This window comes from Mauremys mutica, chromosome 1, assembly GCF_020497125.1.
Source record: "Mauremys mutica isolate MM-2020 ecotype Southern chromosome 1, ASM2049712v1, whole genome shotgun sequence".
NCBI lineage: Eukaryota > Metazoa > Chordata > Testudines > Geoemydidae > Mauremys > Mauremys mutica.
Window position 1 is genome coordinate 267,032,899 of NC_059072.1, and position 16,547 is coordinate 267,049,445.

General features: G+C 39.9%; 1 protein-coding gene across 12 annotated transcripts in view; it reads right to left on the bottom strand.

Annotated features, from left to right (window-relative positions):
• Positions 1-16,547, bottom strand: part of MBNL2 (muscleblind like splicing regulator 2) — a 146,953-nt gene that overhangs the window by 73,767 nt on the left and 56,639 nt on the right. The window contains exon 1 of one of the 12 annotated variants that reach the window (XM_045009536.1): positions 12,479-12,563. The exons of 9 other annotated variants lie outside the window; for them this stretch is intronic. The gene's annotated coding sequence lies outside the window, so the exon portion shown is untranslated. Of the gene's footprint in view, positions 1-12,478; positions 12,564-16,547 lie in introns of those variants that run through there. 2 more of the 12 variants (XM_045009518.1, XM_045009527.1) reach the window with 2 other exon arrangements.

Below are 16,547 nucleotides of genomic sequence, written 5' to 3' on the forward strand. Positions count from 1 at the left end.
TCTCAGGCCGGACAAGTTGTCAGAAGTGAATTCCTAGCTGAGAGATTTCATAACCATAGAAATTAGTCGAGAGGTGGGAGGGTAGAAAAGAGGTTGTATTTCCACAACTAATAGAGCCAAATTCCGCTTGTTTGCAAGTTTTGCTTGATAAAGGATCATACAATTTGGTTATATATTCTGCTGAAGTGGAACGATAAACAATCATAAGCTTTAGCTGCTGAGAAGTGGCCAGATGCTATGGTGATGGGTTCTTAAGAAATATACCTGAAAACAATGCTGCTGTGCAAATCTACAGTCCTTAAAGAAACTTTGATAAGGGCTTGTATAGACTGGGAATTTTTGCACCAGCATAGCTATGCAGATGTTTGTCACTTTTTATATCAGTGCAGCTTCACTGGTGTAGCTATACTGTTTAAACAAACCTTGAAATTCTCAAGTGGTCCGGAGATGCCATATCTAAATATCTGACCTAATTTTAAGGATGAAATTTTCAAAATGCCCTGCCTTCTTGCCATACTATGGTTTATAAAAAGATAGGGAGGGTTTAAGACCCAACAATACATAGGAAAATTAAACTGAAAAAAAAAAGAAAGTGAAAAGGATTTATACATGAAAAATGATAAGAATATTGTGTCCCTAATTAGATGAGGTAAGAGCACAAAGAGTCTGTTTTTGACTTGCAGATACAAAACTCAAGTGAAAATGTTATAGGTATAAATTGTGCTTGGGCCTTTTCACTATCTATCCAAACTTCCTGGGCACTGATCCTAACGATATATATAAAGGGCTACAGGAAAACTGGTAAAGTTTTGCTGATCTGAATGTTCAGTAAGCCATTTGATAAATACAGAAAAAAAGAAAAAAAAAAACAATTCTAGTCTTGTTGAACCCCAAGTGACATTACTTATATTCTGTAGTTCTCCTAAAATACCCAGATTTATTGTAAATTGCATACTTACTTCATTGTAATACAAGATTACAGACTCTCTGTGCTAAGCAAAAGGTTGCAATTTGAAACACTTCTGTAATTACTAAAACGAGCTGTCATGCTCTACTGAATTTGTCTTTATATTCTCAAGAGTAAACCCCAACTTGCACTTCTCACTAGCTCCTGTGCTGCGGGGTTGGGGGAGGGGAAATTACGCCTCCTGATAAATGATTCAGTAGTCCATTGAAAATTATATACTTCTTTCAGGAAGTCTTGATGGAAAATTCAGAGAATGGAATTCTGATACAAGAAAGAAAAAAAAAAACACCTCTGGGAAAGTAAGCTGTCATTTAAAAAAAAGCCACCTGTATAATTTTTTCAAAAACAGACACACACAATGCAGCACAATATCTGTTTTACTGATTCTTCTCTCAAACATTTAAAAAACGTAAGAGACAAACAAGAAAAATTCAACCTGCTGTTCACAAAAACACATCTAGACACATACTGCTGCATATTATTTCTCAAGTATTTTTATAAGTTCTCTTTTGAATTAGAGTGTCAATTACTTTTGATTTGATACTGAGCCCATAAAAGTTTATAGTAAAGCTCACAATATATTTCACAATATTGTTGACCAGCATGTTATTCGTTTTCAAATGGTATCTCACAATGCATATTTTGTACAAATACCATTGCAATAGCGTGTAGGGTGTGAAGACATCAGTGCCTAGGGTAACAGTTACGTTATACTTTTCAAATGACAATTTTTACATTTTTGGGAAATCTATCAAAAGGAGCATGTTTTTTCTCTCAAAAGTTGGATAGGATTACACAAAATTTCAGTACGTGTTTTAACAAACAAAACAAAAACACACAATATTATATTGCGTACACCACAGATTTTATGAGAATCTCTGAAATGTTTGTGCATAGCTAGAAATGAAGGCCTGTTTCCTAGCGGAACAGACGCTAGTATCTTCCAGTGTAAATTAGTATTTTAACGTGTCCTCTAAAAACACTTCAACTTAGTGCTGTTCTCTGTGACAGTGTGCTGCTGCTAAGCAACAATGCACAGCAGTACTATGCATTTAGCCCTGAGTCTTCAAAGGAGGCTTTTAATGCTCCATTTTGGGGTGCCCAAATTTAATCACCTGGACCGACAGTTGATAGCCTCAGAACATCAAGATCCCTAAATATAGCTTTAGGTGCCTACAGTAACTTTAGACATAGCTCTCTTCTCCCCTGAGCTGCAGGAGCACTTAACCACTATGTTTTCAAAGCACTGTATAAATATTTACTAATTAACCCTCCCATCCCCTTTTGGAAGGAGGAAAGGTAAATAAATATTACCACCACTTCACACATGGCAAAGCAGAGGCACAAAGAGGTTAAGTGACTTGCTTAAAAATATACAGCAGATACACCTCTACCCAGGTATGATGCTGTCCTCGGGAGCCAAAAAAATCTTACCGTGTTATAGGCGAAACCGCGTTATATCGAACTTGCTTTGATCCGCTGGAGCACGCAGCTCCGCCCCCCGGAGTGCTGCTTTACCGCGTTATATCCGAATTCGTGTTATATCGGGTCGTGTTATATCGGGGTAGAGGTATAATTCCTAGAACCACCATCAGAATAAAGGTCTTCTTCCAGTGTTTTGGACCTGCAATTTCAGCTGAAGGTTGTTTATTTCTCATATACTACTAAGCTCGTTTGTATTATGTCAGGTAGACCATAGACTATCAAATCATTTCTGAATGACACACTTAAGTGCATAGTGAACACGGACATGTTTAAATATATACATATGTTGATATAGAAATAATACTGATTAAACCCGGACTAATTTTCAGAAATGGGTACATGGAAGCCATGCCCACAGCCAGATCTTCCATTGAAAAGGTGATATTCCCTATTTTGTTACAGAGCTCTTTGACAGAGGAAATGAATGAGAAACTTTACAACTAAACACACACACTTTCAGAGGTGTGGGGGAAGCTTAAACAGCGTTTTTGTCAGGTATATTTCTTAAGTACCCATCACCAGACCATCTGGCCACTTTTTAGCAACTAAACACACACACATTCAGAGGTGTAGGGGAAGTTTGCTAAAGTTATTCAATTTGTACTGATAAGTTATGCTTGTTCGTTTTGATTTTAGTCTTTTATTGTTGTACACTATTCACATAAGGAATGCAAAATCATGAAGATGTTAAATAAGACAAGTTCTAACAATGACCTCAGTGGGACTTCATTAGACAATTTGATGCACTGCCATTTATCTTTTTTACAGTCATGCACTCAGCTTTCATTCTGCATGACAGTGCTACTATCCTAGTTGATCAATTTGAATTAAATTTTCAAGTAAGATTCCCTATGATGTTCAAACGCCCTATTAAAATCTAAAACAAATTTAATCTACTCTATTCTCTACCTACACTAATTTTGTAATTATTTTACAAGAAAACAGTAATTTGATTTCTCTGGCTTTTCCCTAGTGTTTCCAGAAATTTGATGTTTTGCATACCCAGAATGCCCAGTTAAGTATAAAATTCTGCCCACAGGGTGGCCATCTCCAGTTACAACAGGTACCTACATTGTTCTTACAAAAATATTCCTATTTATTTGAATGCACAATTGTGGTTAAATCCATCTCTTGAAAAAACGTAGACAGAAGTCAGCATACTTCCTAAAATGTTTCTACAAAAACAACGAGGAGTCCGGTGGCACCTTAAAGACTAACAGATTTATTTGGGCATAAGCTTTCGTGGGTAAAAAACCCACTTCTTCAGATGCATGGAGTGAAAGTTACAGATATAGGCACTGATATACTGGCAAATGAAGAGGAGGGAGTTACCTTACAAGTGGAGAGCCAGTGATGACAAGGCCAATTCAATCAGGTTGGATGTGGTCCACTCCCAATAATTGATCAGGAGGTGTCAATACCAACAGAAAGAAAAGTGCTTTTGTAGTGAGCTGGCCACTCCCAGTCCCTATTCAAGCCCAAATTAATGGTGTTAAGTTTGCAAACTTGTAAGGTAACTTCCTCTGATAAAATGTTTCTGTTTACTCATTCTCCTTGTGGTATCCACAGCAATACAGACATCCAATGTCAACAACTAAAGCACAGCCAAGAACTAGCTGTCCACAAAACTGAGCTATGCTAGTTCAGCAATGCCATGCCCTTCCTTTTGCCTGCTCCATTTACATACCATCTCAGGAGAAATTATTCTAAGATCTCAAGCTCACTGGGATCAGTAATTTCTGCAAGTTATATTGATTAAAACCTTTGATCAAACTGAACTTAAAATAAGCTACCATTGTTCCTTCTTGGTTTCTATGTATTTATCTTATTGAGCCACCATTCTTATGGATAATTTAGTGCCTGTGCTTAAGAACAAAACATGCTCAACAGTGCATGGCTACATATACAGATATCAATTCACTGAACTTCATTTACAATTTAATTAGCTCTTGATAAAATTTCTCATTTCGTAGAAAAACCTACTGGCTATCTTTAGATCACTGTTTTTAATGTCCATCACCAATAAGATATTCAGCTACTTTAAACTAAATCAAATCACTCAATGACATGTATGACATGGATCACATTTGATCCTCTGAAGTATCCAGGATTTAAAGGTTAGTAACTAATTAGAAAGAATAGTCTCACTCCAAAGATCTATTAATAAACTCCTTTGCTCATTAAACACATTGCATATGCTGCAACAGCTGGCATGCTTGAATATCTGATAAAGAAAAAATCTGCTTAAAGAATGCTTGGTGCTTTAGGGAAATTTGGCAAAATGCCACATTTTTATACCAATATTTGTTTTAAAAGACCATCTACTCTCCATTTAGGGTTCATAACAATGAGGGACTTATTCCATTGGCCAATGCCAGGTTTAAGATGGAAAAGAACTATGCAAACATGCTTAGCTTGCTAAGGTGCTCTCCCTCATTCCTGTCGTACAAAATCCTCAAAGTTGTATTCCAGTTTTGATATCATCCTGAATGAATATTGCCTATTACATCAAACTGTGTGATTATTCTTTAATGTGTGTGTGAGATTTACTAAACTGACATGTTGAAATACTGCCAGGGCTTTTTACATTTGTTTTAGGTGACAGCTGAAATCTCTTGAAGTCCTCTGTAAAAGAAATCATACTTCACACTGACTAAATAGATGGAAGTGCATTTAGAAAGAAAAAGAGATTAAAATGATTTTACTACTGGCAAAGGGAAATGGTGGTCAAATTTAGCCTAAAATTGAGATTTAAAATGAAGTAGTATACCTAATACAAAACATAGGGTAAAAATATAGTGTACAGAAACACATATACAAATTAATTAGGCCCGCCAAGCACTTAAAAAAATTATTCATGATTAATCGTGCTATTAAACAACAAGAGAATACCATTTATTTTAAATATTTTTGGTTATTTAAGACATTTTCAAATATATTACCGTATACACTCGTTCATTAGCCCGTTCATTTATAAGCTGACCCCCCAAGATGGTTAGGTAAAAATAGCAAAACTGTATGACCCTTTCATAAACTGACACTATATTTCAGGGGTTGGCAAACTTTGGCTCCCAGCCCCATCAGGATAAGCTGCTGGAGAGTCGGGATGTTTTGTTTACCTGGAGCGTCTGCAGGCACGGGGCCTCTTAGCTCCCAGTGTCTGCGGTTTGCCATTCCCAGCCAATGGGAACAGCAAACAGTGGCTACAGGGAGCTGAGGGGCTCCATGCCTGCAGATGCTCCAGGTAAACAAAATGACAATATATTAGATATTCAATTCAATTATTCCATAGAGTTTAAAACCATCAAATTTTGGTGTAAACCCGTTTATAAGCCAACCCCTACTCTTTGATGCATCACTTTTTTACCAAAAATATTTGGCTTATGAATGAGTATATACAGTAATTTCAATTACAAGACAGAATACAAAGTGTACAGTGCTCACTTCATATTTAATTTTGATTATAAATATTTGCACTGTAAAAAACAAAAGAAATAGTATTTATCAATTTACCTAATACTCTCTTTAACATGAAAGTTGAACTTACAAATGTAGAATTATGTACAAAAAAACCTGCATTCAAAAATAAAACAATGTAAAACTTTAGAGCCTACAAGTCCACTAGTCCTACTTCTTGGTCAGCCAATCACTCAGACAAGCAAGGTTGGTTACAATTTGCAGGAGATAATGCTGCCTGCTTCTTTTTTATAATGTCACCTGAAAGTGAGAACAGGCATTCGCATGGCACTTTCGTAGCCGGTGTTGCAAGGTATTTACATGCCAAATATGCTAAACATTCATATGTCCCTTCATGCTTCAGCCATCATTCCAGAGGACATGCTTCCATGCTGATGATGATAATGATGATCTGTTTGATAACGATCCAAAGCAGTGCGGACTGACGCATGTTCATTTTCATCATTTGAGTCAGATGCCACTGGCAGAAGGTTCATTTTCTTTTTTGGAGGTTTGGGTTCTGTAGTTTCCGCATCAGAGTGTTGCTCTTTTAAAACTTCTAAAAGCATGCACCACACCTTGTCCCTTTCAGATTTTGGATGGCACTTCAGATTTTTAAACCTTGGGTCAAGTGCTGTAGCTATTTTTAGAAATCTCACATCGGTATCTTCTTTGCGTTTGTCAAATCTGCTGTGAAAGTGTTCTTAAAACAAACATGTGCTGGGTCATCATCCAAGACTGCTATAACATGAAATATATGCAGAATGCAGGTAAAACAGAGCAGGAGACATACAATCCTCCCCCAAGGAGTATAGTCACAAATGTAATTGACGCATTATTTTTTTAAACAGGGGGGGCAGTGGCGATAGCTCAGTGGTTTGAGCATTGGCCTGCTAAACCCAGGGTTGTGAGTGCAATCCTTGAGGGGGCCACTTAGGGATCTGGGGCAAAATCAGTACTTGGTCCTGCTAGTGAAGGCAGGGGGCTAGACTCAATGACCTTTCAGGGTCCCTTCCAGTTCTATGAGATAGGTATATCTCCATATATAATTATAATAATCAGCATGGAAGCATGTCCTCTGGAATGGTGGCCAAAGCATGGGCCATACAAATGTTTAGCATATTTGGCATGTAAATATCTTGCAACGCCGGCTACAAAAGGGCCATGCGAATACCTGTTCTCCCTTTCAGGTGACATTGCAAATAAGAAGCAGGCAGCAGAATCTCCCATCAGTGTAAACAAACTTGTTTGTCTTAGCGACTGGCAGAATAAGTAGGACTGAGTGGACTTGTAAGCTCTAAAGCAGGGATCAGCAACTTTTGGCCTGAAGGATGTACCGGCCACCGCTTCACGCTGCCCCCATTGGCCTGGAGGGGCAAACCATGGCCAGTGGAACTGTGATCGGCCGAACCTGCGGACGCGGCCGGTAAACAAACCGGTGCTTACCCTGGCGGGCCACGTGCCAAAGGTGATCCCTTTAGATCCCTGCTCTAAAGTTTTACACTGTTTTGTTTTTGAGTGCAGTTATGTAACCAAAAAAATCTGCATTTGTAAGTTACACTTTCATGATAAAGAGATTGCACTTCAGTACTTGTATGAGGTGAACTGAAAAATACTATTTTATCATTTTTACAGTGAATATATTTGTAATAATAAATAATAATATAAAGTGAGCACTGTGCACTTTGGATTGTGTGTTGTAATTGAAATCAATACTGAATATGTAGAAAGAACATCCACAAATATTTTATGAATTTCAATTGGTATTATACTGTTATAAGTGCAATTAATCACAATTTTTTTAATTGCAATTAATTTTTTGAGTTAATCACGTGAGTTAACTGCAATTAATTGACAGCCCTATAATATTTACTAGAAACTAGTCTCCTTTTAGGATGAGGTATGATAAAAAAGGAAAGTATTGTTAATACAGAATAAGCTGCCTTTTGTTAACCTGTCCAGAGTAGAAAAGCCTAACTTAGCCACCCTTTGATATGGGAGACATCCATCAGAACTAGCAATTATGATTTGGCACTTGTAAGTGCAGAGGTGGAAATCTTCTGCCTCAAGCACTAGCCAGCCAGCAAGGTTACTTTTGCTTCAGGAGGAATGAAAAGGACAAGCATGGTACTTGTAGCCTCCATTTATCACAGGTTTCAGTAGACTACTATCCTGGAGCTGAATGGGAAGTTGAAGCTTGCTAAAAGTCAGCAGCCTCACTGAAGACTGTAGCTAGAATCTCTCCAACCTATGTGACATGCCATTGATGGAAGCCTTCATTAAATAAAGACAATACATGGAGTAGTCTCTGTTCCAGATGCAAAGCCAAAAGTTTAATCTCCCGCAACAGAGAGCAAGAAGATGGGTAAAATCACATGATGAAGAAAAGACTGTATGTTGTTAGAAACTATAGTAGAGAACAGAATTATCAGACATAAACATGATTTGTTGGGGAAGAGCCAACGGCTTTTTGTAATGGAAGTCTTGCCTCACAAGTCTATTAGAATTCTTTGAGGGCATCAACAAGCATGTGGATAAGGGTGATCCAGTTGATATAGGGTATGGCTACACTTGCAGCCCGTACAGCGCTCCCACGGCAGCGCTTTGAAGTGCGAGTGTGGTCGCAGAGCCAGCGCTGGGAGAGAGCTCTCCCAGCGCTGCAGGTACTCCACCTCCCCGTGGGGATTAGCTTAGTTTTTTCACACCCCTGAGCAAGAAAGTTGCAGCGCTGTAAAGCGCCAGTGTAGCCAAGGCCATAGTGTACTTGGACTTTCAGAAAGCCTTTGACAAAAAAGTCACTTATCAAAGGCTCTTAAGGAAACTAAGTAGTCATAGCATAACAGAGAAGGTCCTCCCATGGATCAATAACTGGTTGAAAGATAGGAAACAAAGGGTAGGAATAAATGGCCAGTTTTCACAATAGAGAGGTAAATAGCAGGCAGGGCCTCCCCCCAAAAGATCTGTACTGGGACCTGTGCCACTTATCATGTTCATTTATGATCTGGAAAAGGAAATGAACAGTGAAGTGGCAAAGTTTGTAGATGATAAAAAATATTCAAGATAGTTAAGTCCAAAGTTTACTGTGAAGAGTTACAAAGGGACCTCACAAAACTGGGTGACTGGGCAACAAAATGAGAGATGAAATTCAACATTAATTAGTGCAAAATAATGCACACTGGAAAAAATAATTCCAAATACACATGTATAATGTTGGGTTCTAAATTAGCTGTTACCACTCAAGAAAGATCTTGGGAGTCACCGCGGATAGTTCTCTGAAAACTTCAGTTCAATGTGCAGTAGAAGTCAAAAAGGTTAACAGAACATTAGGAATTATTAGGAAAGGAATAGATAGTAAGACAGAAAATATCATAATGCCACTATATAAATCCATGGTGAGCCCACACAAATATTGTGTCCAGTTCTGGTTGTCCCATCTCGTAAAGGGAGAAAAGGAAAGAGTTCAGAGAAGGACAACACAGATGATCAGGGGTATGGAATGGTTTCCATGTGAAGAGAGACGAAAAAGATTATGTCTGCTCAGCTTAGAAAAGAGATAGCTAAGTGGGAGGGATATGATAGAGGCCGATAAAATCATGAATAGTGTAGAAAAAGTGAATGGAGAAGTTTTATTTACCCTTCCCCGCAATAGAAAACAAACAGGGGTCACCTGATGATATTAATAGGCAGGTTTAATACAAACAAGTGGAAATACTTTTTCACACACTGTACAATTAACCTGTGGAATTCATTGCCATGGGATGTTGTGATGGCCAAGAGTATAACTGGGCTCAAGAAATAACTGCATCAGCCAATCAATGGCTATTAGAGCAGATGGTCAGGGATGCAACCTTGTACTCAGCGCAACCCTAATCTTCTGATTGCCAGAAGGAGAAGACATGTATGTATCACTCCAACTGCCTTGTTCTTTAAACTCCCCTGAAGCTCTGGTACTGGCCATTGTCAGAGACATGATAGTGGCGCAGACAGACCATTGCTCTGACCCAGTATAGCAGTTCTTATGAACAAACCCTTTTCAAAAGCCTGTACAGGGTGAGGCTTGTCTTCACTTTTAGTATTAAGCAGAGTCAATGTGTGGCAAATCTAAGAAAATAATACCATAGAAATGGCAGCACAAGTGAAGGAGACTAAAAACAGAATTAGAGGCCTCATAATTCCATTTCACTAATTGATCTGTGAGTTAGTCCCATTAGGGATGAAATCCTGGTACTAATGAACTGAAAGAGACCAATTAGGAAGAAAAGGAGGCGAAGGGGGCTAGCAGTTCTTAAAAGATGTAATACTAGAGGCTCAATAGCAAACTATTCTAATGCAGAAAAAAGATAATCAGAGCCACTGGAGGCCAATGTGCCTGCACAAGGAGCTTCTTAGCTATCTAAAACCCAAAAGGTATATATACAGGACATGGAAGGAGGGGCCTTTCACCAAGGAATCATACATGGGACTGGAACGAGTGTGTAGGGACAAAATAGAAAAGCCAAGGCAAAGAATGAGTTACAACTGGCAAGGAATGTTAGAGGCAACAAAATGGGGTTCTACAAATATGTCAGACAAAAAGAAAGATCAGAGAAGGTACGGGTCTGCTGCTCAGTGAATAAGGTGAGCTGATAATGGAAGATAATAGGAAGGCAAAGCTGCTTAATGCCTACTTCTCTTCAGTCTTCACACAAAAAATAATATTGTTGCGCTGAGTAGGTAGCTCAGGTCATAACCTCAAAAAAGTGTTAGGGGTGCCAATTCAGTTGTGTGTGGGTATCATGAAGATGTTACGTGGGCTAACAGTCTCATTCACTTGTGCTAACAGGAATAAAAAAAATGCCAAGGGGCACTATAATGGATCAAGCCAATTCACTTGTCTATTAAGATAGGTCAAAGAAACGTTAGTACTGTTGTCTTCACGTATTTGTAACTCGTTGATTTGTTTTATATATGTGTACCTTATGCTTAAATAACCCTAGATCCAGAGGTTTGTATTAGGAATTTGCTTGATGTGTAGACTTCATGAAAACTAATGGATGTTATCTGTATTGTTTTCACGTATCTATCCCTATTAGAATGTAATGGCAGGCACTTGCATATTTATATCACTGTAACCAAATTATTTGTGTATGCATAGGAGGTAGAATGATAATTTCTAAGCAAGTTGTCCTTGATGTGGAGCCCTGAGGTCAAAAACCCAAAATGCATTCTTCATCAAAGGAAGAGCCCCTGCTGTGAGTGCAAGTATTTGCCTAGCAGCTTTTTGGGGAAGACAGCTATAAAAGTGTGTCCTGGGAACAATCCTTCATCTCTGATCCATCTGAACACTGACAGGGGGGTTCCAGATGCAAGACAGAGGTCCCCAAAAGCCATTTGGGGAAATCCTGAAGAGCTGATGGAAAACTAGCAGACATTACAGGTGAATCCGAGTTTGTAGTCAATACAGAGATGTAATATATTTTATCTGCTTTAACCTCTCAATAACTCTCATTTTCTTTTCTTAGCTAATAAGTCTTTAGTTAGTTTACTAAAGGAATTGGCTGTCAGCATTCTCTTTGGTGAGATCTGGAATATATTCTGACCTGGAAGTAACTTAATGTGTGATGATTTTGGGCTTTAATAACCTTTCATCACAAAGTCCAGTGCATCTGCATGGAGTGCTAAAGGAACTGCCTGTGACTCCATGGTGAGGCAAGCATAATATCCAGAAGTGCACTTTTGTTACTGGCTTGGTGAAATCTAATTATAGAATATACCTATAGTTTAGGGGATCTGCCCTATTTTCTGACAATCTGAGCTGAGATTCACGCTCTCAGCTGTGACCCACTTCAGGCAGCGTGACAAACATGTGATTGGATGACCAGCAAAGTTATCATAGACAATAAAGGATGCAGATCAGAAAAAATGAAGAACACGTCAGAGAACTTCCAACTAATTAGAATGAATTCAAGTCAATGGGGTCTGATGCTATTCACCCCAGCATGCTGAAAGAATTAGCTGAAGAAATCTCAGAGCCACTAGCAGTAATGCTTGCAAGCTCCTGGATGACAGGAGATGTCCCAGAAGACTGGAGAAGGGCTAGTGTAGTGACAGGTTTCCCCCCCTCCAGGAATATCACCTGATATACTGGGGTACCACTGCGCCCACCTGACCCACCAGCCTGGATTCCCTTAACACTGTACTGCTATGCAGCCTGTCAAGCCCTTCCCCGGGCTTCAGGCTGTACTTTATCAGCACATATACAGGTAGGGATACCCCCAGCTGCAGAAACACACAGACACTGAGATCAGCTCTGCATGAGAAGGCTCAGCTAAGGAACTGCTCAGTTACTCAAGTGCCCCCTGAGTGTAAAGCCAAAATTATACAGTCTTGCGCTGCATAGAAAACTGTACAGCATAAGCTCATAAAATTCATCTTCTCCCTCAATGTCAAGAGAGAAAGATGCACAGCTTTTTGCCTCCTAGTTATGAATTCCACAAACCGGTTTTAGAGAAAACAAAAACAAGTTTACTAAGTACCATAGATAGATTGTAAGTGATTATAAGTGATAGCAAACAGATCAAAGCAGATTACCTTAGCAAATAAACAAAAACATTGTGGTCGGGTGGAGGTGTGGCAGTTTATCTTCCTCCCAGCTGTCCCCTGTTGTGTATTTGGTTGTCATAGTTTTTGTTCCTATGGCAACTGAGTTAGATTATTAGGGGATAGCCCAGCTGGTTTCGGCCGGTTGGGTGAGCTCTGTGTCTGTAAATAAAATGGTGGTTTTGTTAGCTGTCTGCTGTCTGGCCTCAAGTGATTTCTTCCTAAACCGGCTGCCCCCAAGGATATAACATCCCCCTTCCTTACTAGCACTCTACCCTACAGTGGATTATCCTTCCAGTGACTCTGCCCTCCAGGCAGGTCACATATTCAAGTCTGTACCTTTCAGGGCATGTATGAAGAGTCCAACAAAGAGGGAACTTTCAGGATTAAGTGGGACACCTCAGGGGTCCCCCTTCTTGGGTCAATAGCTCATGGCCCTGACCCTTCTATCTTCAGGGTCTTCACTGCCCAACTTGATTCCCCGCATCAGTGATAAGGCCTCTGTTGTTGTCCCTCTTTAGGAGTTGGCAGGGGAGCCTGGGCCCACAAACCCCACTGGGCTCCACTACAGGGTCCAATGGTGGGCAGCTAAGTCTTACACTCTGGGGTGCTTGTGCAGTTGCCTCCCTGGATCACTTCCTACCAGTCCCCAAGATAAAGAACTAAACACAAAAATAAAGTCTCTGACCTTCAGAGACTCACAGGTCCCTTCTCCATAGTCTTGGTCAGGTCACTATTGGCAGGTTTCAGGCAGCAGGAGCGCCATCCCAGGAGTTCAGAGTGCAGATCAGCTTATTTCCACTGTCTGTCTGCCACTGAGCTAGCTGTTCCCCTTTTTAAGCTCCTCTCTCAGCCCATGCAGACTTTGCAGGTGCAGTGGGGCAGGGCTGCTGGGCTCAGAACAACTCTAACATTTCCCCTCCCAGCGTGGGGTTTGTACACCCCATCACACACAGAGAGAAGTGTCAGATCAGATTGAACACAATGTGCATCTATTTTAAAGTGCCGTTCTGCTTTGAAAAGTAACTGTAAAAATATCAAGGAGTTCCATGTTTATTGTGTCTCAATAATTTCCATATGAATTGTACTCGGTTTTCAAGACTATTTGTCTGCTAGTCTTTCAAACTCAATGTGGTCTCTGACAGAGAAACTGGATTTTCCTTCATGCTCCTTACCAGTAATTAAGTTTCCACATGCTAAATTAGTTCAACTGTACCTGTGCAATTCCTCTTGCCAGCCATGTGTTCACAGCTTTCACGGATTGGAACTAAGTAAGCAGTTCTTTTGATGATGCACAAGAAGGAATATACACCCTTTACTCACTGGCTTGTCTTCGCTGCAGAGCTAACGCGAATCTCATCCACACACAAAACCTCTTAATTCGAGCATGCTGGTGCTTTTAACTTAAATTGGCGGGCTTATCAGAAGGAATCGTCTATAGCTTGAGTGAACATAATTCCTCATTCTAACACAACCACTCTGTGCTACTAATACAACCACTCTGTGCCAGTTGAATCATATTTTGCAGCATGGCTCTTCTCACTCAAACTAGGCTAACTTGAGAGGAGTTAATTCAAGTGTAGATCTAACTCAAGTTAACCCTTCAATTAAGACATAGCAGGTATGTCTACACAGCAACTTAACACCCACAGTTGGTCTCTGCCAGGCGACTTGGGCTCGCGCTGTGGGGCTGTTTCATTGCTGTGTAGACTTTCAGGCTTGGGCTGTAGCTGAGGCACTGGGACCCTCCCACCTTGCAGGGTTCTAGAGCCCAGGCTCCAGTCCATGCCCAGAAGTCTACATAGCAATGAAACAGCCCCACAACCTGGTGTCAGCAGGCATGAATCAGCCATAGGTGTTTAGTTGCTGTGTAGATATATCCACTCTTAGTTCTGTAGAAGCAGCACACTAATAGCAGTAAAGACAGTATAATCTTTTTTTTTGTCATTGAAGAGAGATCTGACGTTGAATATACAAAGGGCAAAATGAGACAATTTGCATAGTGAGTTTTTAGAATTAAGCCACATTATAGAATTAAACTGGACATCAGAAGAACAACAAATAGAATGGAAGTTTAAACTATAACTGCTTGACAGAACCTGTAGGAAGATTTTGCTACAAATTCTATAAAGTTTAATTATGTGGAAAGAATCCCGCCTCTCCTGTCCCCTCTCCCCCCATGTTAACATGTAGCTTGTATAATGGATAAACTTGTTTTTATGTTAGAGTCATTACTGAATTGTGACAGGCCATCCCTGATTACATGTAACTCAATCCCAAAGATACAGGCTAACGTCTGTTTGACCTTTAGGTAGTATTATATAAAAAAATAATTTTCTTGAGCTATGGTACATAACTCTTTGTAGGATAATCTTCTGATTAAAGGACAGGCCAGGAGATTTGAAGGCTTTGTTAGGCTTTATCCTGCATCTTCGGCAGGACCCTGAGAAAATTATATAGGGCTAAACTTTCAAAGGTGGCCTCTAATGTGGGGTGCCTGATTTTAGACACTTGACGAGAATTTCCTCCTAAGTGGTAGCCTAAGTCTGATTTTATCAGCCCAGATGTATGCACATTTATAGCTGTAGATTTAATAAGTAAATAAAACAAGCACATCTCTCATTTGAAAAGCCAGTTTGATGAGCAGGCAAAGGTGATTGCCTAGGGGTTTTCCAGTTTGCACAGTACAAGGATTTTCCAAAGTGCTTCTGTGTGGTATCCATTCACCTGTCCTCTCAGTGTCTGTTAGTGTGACATTCCTTTTTGCCTTTCTGCAACAGAAGCAGAAGCCTTAAAGCTGCTGGGCAGCGCTTATTATTAAGATGGTTATTAATTTATATAGTACATTCTATGGGGCAGTGAGCATCCTAATATGGATTTGTATAGAGGGCAGCAAGGTCCAGATTCTGACAGGGGACTCTGCAACTATAACAAATAATAATAATTTGCAACTAAAATACTGCAAAGCTAGGGATGGATTTGGAGATACGTTTCATTGGGCTGGAATTTGTTCCAAAAAAAAAAAAAAAATCCCCTCACCATGAACACACTTATTTGTCTCCCAGATGAGCTATATACTAGGCCTCTCTGCCCCATCACGCTTATCATAGAGTACAGTTTTGTTGTTCAGCACTACCATGCATGCGTTCTGTCTTCCAGGTTCCCTGGAAAGAGTGTACGGGAAGCAGTATTGGCAACCCCAACCATTTAAACTAAATGAGTCAGGCCGTCCAAATATCATGAGATATTTTTAATCCAAAGAGATTTTAAATAAGAAGATATTCCGGGACTTTTTATTTGCCTTCTGGTTTTTTAATCTTAATGGTTCACATTTTCAAGCTTTCCTCCACAACCATGAGGACCAGGAGCTAATTTTTTTTTTTAAATGAAAGCTGAGATTTTCACGTAATCACATGAATTTAGGGGTGGCGGCTTTGCCACAAATCTCACAATATTTGATGCTGTTCTTAACTCATGCAAGTTGGCATCACTGGGAAGAGGTTCTTGGAAGACGACTGAGAAACACAGGGGCAGCCCTCACACAATTTCTTTCTCACTCCCTGCACTAAAGCTGCCAAGAACACCCATGCAAATCAACTGCCAGCCACAACTCTGCAGAACATTTCTCCTGACACTCATGTTCAGCTCTGAACTATCGTAGTAGGGTACCCTGGGAAGTTTGCCCTGGATTTAAGCAAATGCTATGTGTAGAGACTATTTGCAATTTAGAGAGGGGCTGTTCCATATAACTGGCAGGGGTCTCCTACAAACGTCTTCAATGCTCTAGAAAAAGGGGTACTCCCAATGACTGGAAGATCAGAGCTAGAATTAATGCAATTTTAAAATAAATGCCTGCAGTGCACTCCTCTCTGTAGCATTTCTGTTCACCACTTTTTTCCTATTGTCCTCTCTGTCCCCTTACCCCTGAGTGCTTTAGCAATGTGCCAGATGAAAGCCTCCCAAAACAATGTTGCATGAGGGCCACTTACCTTTTGAAAGTTTGCTAACATTTTTTAACTCTGCTTACTTTGCCTTGCTGTACCAAGGTTAGCTGTGGAAC